Consider the following 9943-nt stretch of genomic DNA (forward strand, 5'->3'; position numbering starts at 1 on the left):
TTTTGCTGCGGGGTTTTCTTCAGCAAATTTCTCCATCTCGTTGTCACATGCATCTTCAGGACACAATTTCAGGTGTCTAGCAGGAATCCAAATAGGCTTACCTGGGGAAACACAAGCATAGCCTCTTCCCCACGTTAAAATAGAAACTTTTGACCATATATTAGTTTGAACATCTTTCCACCATACTTCCCTTCTTGGTTTACTGTGAGATGGTTACCAGAGAAAATGTTTTTCAGCAGCAGTAACATAACTAGATTTAGGAATATTATGAAAATTTAACGTGAGCAATTCCAAGTTTAGTTGTATGTGAGGGGTAGACAATTCCTTAGACCCTCTTTTTGTTTAAGTAATTGTAATTTTAAAGTTCTGTTACTTCTTTCTACAATAGCTTGGCCTTGTGGGTTATAAGGAATACCAGTAATATATTTAATATGCCACTGATCAAGAAAATTTTTAAAAGCTTTACTACAATAGGCTGGACCATTGTCTGTTTTGAGCTCACTAGGAATTCCCATAACTGCAAAACATGAAAACATATGTTTTTTAACGTGAGAAGTGGCTTATCCATTTTGACAGGTAGCCCAGATGAAATTGGAAAAGGTTGGCCGGGCGCGGTGGCTCAAGCCTGTAATCCCAGTACTTTGGGAGGCCGAGACGGGTGGATCACTAGGTCAGAAGATCGAGACCATCCTGGCTAACACGGTGAAACCCCGTCTCTACTAAAAAATACAAAAAACTAGCCGGGCGAGGTGGCGGGCGCCTGTAGTCCCAGCTACTCAGGAGGCTGAGGCAGGAGAATGGCCCGAACCCGGGAGGCGGAGCTTGCAGTGAGCTGAGATCCGGCCACTGCACTCCAGCCTGGGCGACAGAGCGAGACTCCGTCTCAAAAAAAAAAAAAAAAAAAAAAAAGAAATTGGAAAAGGTGTCAACTGTGACATGCACATAAGCTAATTTCCAAAAGAAGGAACATGAGTAACATCTATTTGCCAGATAGAATTAGGAGAAAGGCCTCGGGGATTAACTCTAGGAGATGATGTGGGTGAGACAGGAACCTGACATTGAGAACAGTGTTGTACAGTTTGTTTAGCTTGTTTCCAACTGAGAGAATATTTATGTTTAAGACCTGAAGCATTAGTATGAGTGAGTTGATGAAATTGTTCTGCATCTGTAATGGCTAGAGAAAGTAGAGTATGAACTTTGTGGTTACCACTGGATAAAGGTCCAGGCAAATTAGTATGAGAATGAATGTGAGTGATAAAAGAAAAAAAAGGGTGCTTTCGATTTCTGACAGTTTTTTGTAACAAAGAGAACAAGGAAAACAGATTAGTGTCAGCAATATTTTTGATGGTAGCTATTTCTATTGCCTTAGTGGCATGGACTACATAAGCTGAGTCAGAGACAATATTAAGAGGCTGATCAAAATCTTGTAATGCGGAGATAAGAGCAAACAACTTGGCTTTTTGAGCAGAAGTGTATGGAGTAGAAATGACTTTATCTTTTGGTCCTACACACCCTGCCTCTCCATTACTGGATCCGTTGGTAAAAATGGTAACAGCTGCCTCTAGTGGTGATGAATGAGTAAGTTTTGGTAGACTCCAGGAAGTATTTCGTAGACAATGAAAGAATTTTGACTTACGCAAATGATTATCGATAGTGCCAATGAAGTCAGCCAGATTAGTCTGCCAGCACAAGGATGTAGAAAAGGCATTTTTAACTTCATTTTTTGACAAAGGGACCACAATAATGTTTGAATCAAAGCTGGAAATTTTAGTGATACATTAACTTCCTAACCCAATTAAAGTGGCCATTTGATCAAGATATATTGAAAGAGTTTTAGAGACTGAGTTAGGAAGAAATACCCATTGAACTAGAGAATCACTTTGTACTATAAGTACTGTAGGAGAGTGGATGGAAGGAAAAACTAAAAATTGTAAAAGCAAATGTGGGTCAATACGAGAAACTTGTGCCTCTCTCACTCTTTGTTCTACAAAAGACAACTCTTGTTTTGCTGGTTCAGATAGGGAGCGAGGACTGTTTAAATCTGTATCTCCCGATAAAGTAGCAATTAGATGAGATAATGCATGAGTAGTGATGCCTAGGGTTGGTCTGAGATAATTGATGTCACCTAATAATTTTTGAAAATCATTTAAGGTGTTTAAATTGTCAGTACAAAGTTGGACTTTTGGGGGCTTAATGGAGCGAGCTTCTAGCTGCATTCCTAAGTACAGAAAAGGAGTGGCTTGTTGAATTTTATCAGGAGCGATGTGGAGTCCTGCATTGGCAACAGCTAATTTTAAAGAGGTAAAATGGGCCGGGCGCGGTGGCTCAAGCCTGTAATCCGAGCACTTTGGGAGGCCAAGACAGGCGGATCACGAGGTCAGGAGATCGAGACCATCCTGGCTAACACGGTGAAACCCCGTCTCTACTAAAAAATACAAAAAACTAGCTGGGCGAGGTGGCAGGCGCCTGTAGTCCTAGCTACTCGGGAGGCTGAGGCAGGAGAATGGCGTGAACCCGGGAGACGGAGCTTGCAGTGAGCTGAGATCGGGCCACTGCACTCCAGCCTGGGCGACAGAGCGAGACTCCGTCTCAAATAAATAAATAAATAAATAAATAAATAAATAAATAAATAAATAAAAATAAAGAGGTAAAACATTGAATTAATTCATCTTTAGTGGGAGCAGCAATCAGTATATCATCCATATAATGAAGAATGTAATTATTTTTAAAAGTCTGTCAGATAGGTTGCAACACAGTACCAATAAACAACTGACAAATAGTAAGACTGTTAATTATTCCTTGAGATAAAACTTTCCATTGATATCTAGCTGTGGAAGCTGAATTGTTAATGGAAGGTATAGTGAAAGCAAATTTATCACTGTCTGACTTGTCTAAAGGAATATGAAAAAAGCAGTCCTTAAGGTCAATGATAATTAAAGGCCATTCCTTAGGAATCATGGAGAGGGAGGGCATACCAGGTTGTAATGCCCCCATAGGTTTCATAACTGCATTAACAGCTCTTAAGTCTGTTACCATCCTCCATTTTCCTGACTTTTTTTGTACAACAAATACAGGCGAGTTCCATGGAGACAAGGAGGGCTCAATAGTGTTTGCTTGTAGTAAATCATTAACAATTTCAATTAAAGCCTCCAACTTGTGTTTGGAAAGTGGCCACTGCTCTACCCAAACAGGTGACTCACACATCTATGGTGCAGGGACAGAGGAAGAGAAGGAGAGTGAGGGTGCTGGGACGTGGACTGGGGGGAAGCAGGATTCCAAACCTCTGGAAGAAGGGGTCCTGGAGTGTCGAAAGAAGTAGTAGGCTTAGAAGAGGGGAGAGGTCCAAAAGGATGACAGGAACAAGAAACAGGCCATTCAGATGAATGCCACACATCCTCCTCTGGCAGAGGGGGCAACAGCTTAGTAGAGGAAGAGTTAACATATACAGGTTCCAAGATAGGAGGCAGAGGGAGGGGATCATCACTAGATTCCTCCTCTTGGGGAGAAAACAAGGAGAGATGGAATTCCTCCTCCTCATCAGAAGGAGGAATAGTAGGGGGGTCAGCTACCCAAGGTAAAGGGAGTGGCTTACCATCTGCGTTAACTTGTGGCAGTTGGAGAGGATCAACAGACTGAAAAGGAAGTAAAGCAACACGAATAAGAACCTAGTCAGCCCAAACAGAAATAGGAAGGGGTAGGTTAGTGAGGGATTTCGGTTAGTGAGGGATTAAGGGTCGTTTGATTATGAGGTGAGATGGTCACATGGGGATGAAGTAATTGTTTAACATAACATCTGTCTGCAGAAGTACAGTGCACAGAGAGAAGAATTTACAATAGAGTGTGTGCATCAGTCATTTCTAACAGATCCTTATAACAGAAACACAGTCTTTCCGTAACCTGTGATTAACAAGATATTAATCAGCAGTAACAGTTGCAGTAAAAGCTGTTTACAAACAATCCATAGAAACAGGACATGAAGCTAGACAACCAGTTAGACCAGAAATTCTCAAAAGGGAGTATGCCTTAACCCTAAAGAGGCCCAGAAGAGCCATGGCAGGATGAGGGCATTTATAGCCCTATCTTACCCATATGAACAGGAGCCCCTCATGCATCCATTTATAGGCTCTCCACAAGGGTGCATTCCATTCCCAGAGCTATGAACATCTGCTTTTCTGGGATAGGAATCTTGGTGATGTGAAACCTCCCTGACTGCACGTCCGTTTATAGGCTCTCTTTAGGGGGAGCACATCACGCGCTGTTGGCTCATTCTGGCAGTCCAACCTGGCATTGTCTTTACACAATCCTGCCTGCAATTTTGCATTTATGATAATCAGGAGCATTTCATCTTTTATTCCATAGCAATAATTTCAGGGGGTCTCCCTACACATGCCAAACTAATTTTTTGTATTTTTGGTAGAGACAGGGTTTCACCATGTTGGCCAGGCTGGTCTAGAACTCCTGACCTCAACTGATCTCACCTCAACTTCACAAAGTGCTGGGACTACAGGTGTGAGCCAGTGTACTTGGCCTGAAACAGCTTTTTTATTATTTATTTATTTATGAGACAGGGTATCCCTCTGTTGCCCAAGCTGGAGTGCAGTAGTGTAATCACAGCTCACTGTAGCCTCAATCTCCCAGGCTCAGACAATGCTCCCACCTCAGCCTCCCAGGTAGCTGGAACTACAGGCACATACCACCATGCCTGGCTAATTCATATATATATGTATGTGTTTGTATAGAGATGGGGTTTCGCCATGATGCCCAAGCTGGTCTCAAACTCCTAGGCTCAAGCAATCCACCCACCTTGGCCTCCTAAAGTGGTTGGATTATAGGCATGAGCCACCATGCCCAGGGTTGGGGGGGCTTATAAATATTTTTCTTCCCCTCCTTCTTCTCCTTCTCCTCCTCCTTTCTCCTTCGTTCTTCCTTCTTCTTTTTCCTATTTCTACCTTTTTAAAATCTGAGACAGGGTCTTACTTGTCACCCCAGGCTGGAGTGCAGTGGCACCATCTTGGCTCACTGCAGCCTCTACCTCCCAGGCTCAAGCAATCCTCCCACCTCAGCCTCCTGAGTACCTGGGACTATAGATGTGCACCACCACACTGGCTAATTTTTGTACTTTTGTGTCGAGACAGGGTTTCACCATGTTACTGTTACTGGAAAGGGTCCTCATTCAGACCCCTCAAGAGGGTTCCTGAGTCTCTTGCAAGAAAGAATTTTAGGCTGGCCGGACGCAGTGGCTCAAGCCTGTAATCCCAGCACTTTGGGAGGCCGAGACGGACAGATCACGAGGTCAGGAGATTGAGACCATCCTGGCTAACACGGTGAAACCCCGTCTCTACTAAAAAATACATAAAACTAGCTGGGCGAGGTGGCAGGTGCCTGTAGTCCCAGCTACTCAGGAGGCCGAGGCAGGAGAATGGCGTAAACCTGGGAGGCAGAGCTTGCAGTGAGCTGAGATCCGGCCACTGCACTCCAGCCTGGGCGACAGAGCGAGGCTCTGTCTCAAAAAAAAAAAAAAAAGAAAGAATTTTAGGCAAATCCATAAAGTGAAAGCAAGTTTATTAGGAAAGTAAAGGGATAAAGAATGGCTACTCCATAGGCAGAGCAGCTCTGAGGGCTGCTGGTGTACTATTTTTATGGTTATTTCTTGATTATATGCTAAACAAAGGGTGGATTATTCATGGGTTTTCCGGGGAAACAGGTGGGAAATTCTTAGAAGTAAGGGTTCTTCCCCTTTTTATACCTCATAGGGTAACTTCCTGATGTTGCCATGGCATCTGTAAACTGTCATGGCACTGGTGGGAGTGTATTTTAGCATGCTAATATATTATAATTAGCATATAATTGTGTCTGGAGTTGGTTCCTTCCAGTGGGTTCATGGTCTCCCTAACTTCTTGGAGCTATGGACCTTTGCGGTGAGTGTTACAGCTCTTAAAGATTGCACGGACTCAAAGAGTGAGCAGCAGCAAGATTTATTATCAAGAGTGAAAGAATAAAGCTTCCACAGCGTGGAAGGGGACCTGAGCAGGTTGCCTCTGCTGGCTGGGGTGACCAACTTTTATTCCCTTATTTGTCCCCGCCCATGTCCTGCTGATTGGTCCATTTTACAGAGTGCTGATTGGTCCATTTAAAAAACTTCTAGCTAGCCACAGAATGCTGATTGGTGCATTTTACAATCCTAGACACAGAGTGCTGATTGGTGCATTTTACAATCCTCTTATAAGACAGAAAAGTTCTCTAAGTCCCCACCCAACCCAGAAGTCCAGCTGGCTTCACTTCTCAATCCCCCCTCTAAACAGGACACCCCAACTCCTGTTGGGAATTAGGCAATGACCACTCTAGCTACTTCCTGCTGGATAGGGGCGAAGAAGGGGCCCTGCAGTGGTAGTGTCCTCCAGAGGGGAACTCTCTAGGCCAGCCAGAGGGTCAGTGGGTTGGTCCGGGGTCCTCAGTAGAAGTTGTTAGTTGATCTCATTTGGGGTTCCATTTCTAAGACCATCTGTAGCTTGATGGCATTGATCCTGGAGGAAACAAATTTGACAAACAGGTTAAAAACACTGGGCCCAAAGGTGAGTAATAGCAAGATGGCTGTTACGGGACCTAGAAAGGGGAGAAGCCACGTTGCCCAACCCCAGAGGTTGGTATAAGAATTTGAAAGGCATTGTCTGTTTTCAGAAGCCTTTTCCTGTAAATGCCGGACAGCATCTCATACTATCCTCAACTGGTTAGTGTAAAAGCAACACTCTTCCCCTAAGAAGTTCCAAAGTCCTCCTTTCTCAGCAATGAGGAGGTCTAGTCCTTGGAGATTTTGGAGAGTTACTGCTGCCAAAGGGTCTACTTGGGATTGTAGAGTAAGGATAGATTTTGTTATTTCTTGCAAACTGTCTGAGAAATCCTTGGAGAGTGTGTGGTAGTAGGATAATGAAGTAGATAAACCTGCTATTCTGGTTTCTGTAGCAGTAGCCATTCCTAACCCTGTAAGTAGGGTTATTAGTTGCATGACCCTGTGCTGAGGGACTTGAGCTTTGAGGGGCACGGATAGGGTCTGATTTCCACAAGATTAGAAGTCAGGATAATACATGTTACATTGTTGACTTTTAGCAAACTTTACTTTTGTTGAAAACCTTGTAAGTTTGGGATTTCAGTTATTCTTTGCTATTAATACAACCTCGTCCAGTCCATATTAACTTAGAATTGGTATAGACGTCTCCTTCATGATTCCGTAAGTACTTTAAGGTTCAGCTGAGTGCAAACAGCTCCCATGTTTGAGCATACCAATGATTAGGTAATTTTCCTAACTCTGCTGCTACAAAAATTTCCTTATCACTTACTGAATACCCATTGTGTCTTTTTCCCTTAATCACCTGGGAGGAACCATCTATCATCCTGTCCTGAAGAGAGTTCCTCCTCGATCTGGTCAGACCTTTGCATGGTAATTAATTAAGATTTAGATCCCCTGTTAGGAAACCTGCTGGGTTAAGGATTTTTGATAGGAAAGCTATAAGTTCCACTGGCTTCACCTCTCATAATGAGCAGTGAGGGTGATCAGAGGTCATTCTCATCCTTGGTTTTGCTGGGTTTGGGCCGGCTTCTTTACTACATGTTGTTTTATCAGCAAGGTCTTTGTGACCTGTATCTTGTGCTGACCTCCTATTTCATCCTGTGGCTTACAATGCCTTGACCTCCTGGGAATGGAGTCCAATAGGTGTCAGGTTCATTTTACCCAGACTTTATTCAAGATGGGGTCATTCTGGTTTGAATGCCTCTGACATTACCCAGGCTGGTTTCCACCTCCTGCTCCCAAGTGATCTGCTTGCCTAGGCCACCCAAAGAGCCAGGATTACAGACATCAGACACCACACCTGGCAAAGTCATGTGCTTTTTGAAAGCCGTTTAGGAGATAGATATTAATTTGATGGTTTAGAGATGCTATTCTCTCACTAAATGTGAGGAGAGAGGCCATTTCTCTTACTGTCTCCTGTCTCCAAAGAAAAGGAGGAAGTAAAAACTGAAAAATAACAGACTGATTGGGGCCACTGGCCAGGCCTGTAGGCTAAAGATTAACCCCCACCCTAATCACTTGTGCTATCTATAGATCACAGACAATGGTATGGAGAAATACTTGCCTTGCTTACCCCCACCTACTCATGTACCCCATGCTTGCTCAATCTATTAGGACCCTGTCACGTGGACCCCTTAGAGCTATAAGCCCTTAAAAGGGCCAGGAACTCTTTCCTCAGGGAGCTCGGTTCTTGAGATGCAAGTCTGCTGATGCTCCTGGCCAAATAAAACCACTTCCTTCTTTAACCTGGTGTCTGAGGGGTTTTGTCCACGGCTTGTCCTGCTACAAATGAAGCCAGTAAAGCACAGAGAGCTTTCCTGTATGAAAAGTGACCTCTGGATTGCTATACCTTTTGAATTCTTATGTCTACCTTTTATAGTTTTTCTTGGTCTTTCATTCCTGTTAGGTTGTTGCAAACCTCGCAGTTTGCTCTTCAAAGCTGAGAGGGCTGAGCAGCTTACTTTTTAGGATATTGTTCAAACAAGAGTGATGAAGTCAGAAAAGACTCATGGTTGATGGAAACTTAATTTCGTGACACTCCTTTGGCTGCTTGAGAAACTTTCCTGCTCACTCGTTGATCCCTTCCCGAGTTGCAGGTAACTGAGGTTACCGGATATTTGGCTTTTATACTGATATAAGAGTTAAGAATAAATCACTTAGACAGATAGCAAGGGTATGGGAGTCCTCAGTGAGACTTTTTTGGAGTGCCGTGGCATGATGTCAGCTCACTGCAACCTCTGCCTCCCGGGTTCAAGCGATTTTCCTGCCTCCACCTCCACAGTAGCTGGGATTACAGGCATGCACCACCATGCCCAGCTAATGTTTTGTATTTTAGTAGAGATGGGGTTTCACCATGTTGGTCAGGCTGGTCTGGAACTCCCAACCTCAGGTGATCCACCTGCCTTGGCCTCCCAAAGTGCTGGGATTACAGGCATGAGCCACCACACCTGGCCAAGCAGTTCCAAATCATTTTCTAACAAAGAGCAGCCTGCAAGCTGGGAGCTTGCACAGGTAAATGCTGGCAGGAACTAACGACTAGGCATTTTCTTTTCTTTTTTTTTTTTTTTTTTTTTTTTATGAGAAGGAGTCTCACTCTGTCTCCAGGCTGGAGTGCAGTGGCATGATCTCGGCTCACTGCAACCTCCACCTCCTGTGTTCAAGCGATTCTCCTGCCTCAGCCTCCCAAGTAGCTGGGACAACAGCCGCGTGAAACCATGCCCAGCTAATTTTTTGTATTTTTAGTAGAGATGGGTTTTCACCATGTTGGCCAGGATGATCTCAATCTCTTGACCTCGTGATCTGCCTGCCTTGGCCTCCCAAAGTGCTGGGGTTACAGGCATGAACCACTGTGCTGGCCCTGGACTAGACATTTTCAAGGTGGCAGCTCCATCTTCCCTTCTCTTCCAGCCACGTGTACTGTAAAGGGGCAGACAAGACACTGATCAACTGGAAAGTTTATTTGCATAAGAAGATTAGGGTGGGGCGACGACTCTTCCCCACACACTATGTAAATGTCATACCTGATTGACCCAATCTATGAACCCTATGTAAATCAGATACTGCCTCCTCAAACTGGACAGTAAAACTCAGCGCATTCACTACCAGCCAGTCTTTTCCACTCCAAGACCCTTTCCTCTACAGAGAAACCTGTTTCTTTTTCTCTTTTCTTCTACCTATTAAACCTCCGCTCCTAAACTCTGTGTGTGTGTTTGTGTCCTAAATTTTCCTGGCACGTGACAACGAACCCCAGGGTATATATCCCAAACAACGTAACCACTTCAGTACCTAAGCTATAATCTTGCCTGACGTTAGCTTCATTGTTCTGCTTTCACCGTTTTGTAGAAATTGTCATGCTTTTCTTCTAACATTTTCTTTTTT

General features: G+C 43.9%; 1 long non-coding RNA gene across 1 annotated transcript; it reads left to right on the plus strand.

Moving 5' to 3' along the window:
• On the plus strand, nt 1–2614 carry LOC139357972 (uncharacterized). Its single transcript, XR_011612105.1, has 2 exons — nt 1–600; nt 923–2614. It is a non-coding gene; the product is annotated as an uncharacterized lncRNA (long non-coding RNA).
• The last annotated feature ends 7329 nt before the right edge of the window (nt 2615–9943 follow it).

The sequence above is a fragment of the Macaca nemestrina genome, chromosome 13 (assembly GCF_043159975.1).
Source record: "Macaca nemestrina isolate mMacNem1 chromosome 13, mMacNem.hap1, whole genome shotgun sequence".
Taxonomy (NCBI): Eukaryota; Metazoa; Chordata; class Mammalia; order Primates; family Cercopithecidae; genus Macaca; species Macaca nemestrina.